Raw genomic sequence first — 601 nt, forward strand, 5'->3', positions numbered from 1 at the left:
ACCAAAAACGAATAAAAATGCATCACTTTATGAGTGGGGAACCTTTCGGATCTCCAATATATTTAGTAGGATTTTATTGAACTTTTCACTGTGATTACTCAAAAATATTAATTAAAATCAATGGTGTCCTGCTTTATTGATATTTGAGGGCTTTAATTGTTAAATAAAGGAACTCTACTGAAGTAATCAATAAAGTACTATCTATCTATCTATCTAAATACTGCATATTTCAGTTTTACTATAAAAAACAAAGTTGTCTTTGACAGAAAAGGGATAAAACCTTATTTATTTTACTTTATATCAACCTCAAGTTGATATAGAGATTTACTGTAAGCATTAAACAAAAAATAATAATAATAATTTGACTTATTTTGAACATTTTAGTGACTGAGACCCTCTATGCTCCCCAGGGAGCCATAAGGATAACAAAATAATCCATACATTTTGTTATGGCTTGAAAATGAAAAATATGAAAAAGGCCCCCGCATGCTTACATTTTTCCGTGTGCGGCCCTCTGTGGAAAAAAGTTTGGACACCCCTGAAATAAACCAATAAAAAAAAAAAAAAGTTTTATTATGAAAATCCATTTGTGGAAACCCCC

The sequence above is a fragment of the Nerophis ophidion genome, linkage group LG28 (genome assembly GCF_033978795.1).
Source record: "Nerophis ophidion isolate RoL-2023_Sa linkage group LG28, RoL_Noph_v1.0, whole genome shotgun sequence".
Taxonomy (NCBI): Eukaryota; Metazoa; Chordata; class Actinopteri; order Syngnathiformes; family Syngnathidae; genus Nerophis; species Nerophis ophidion.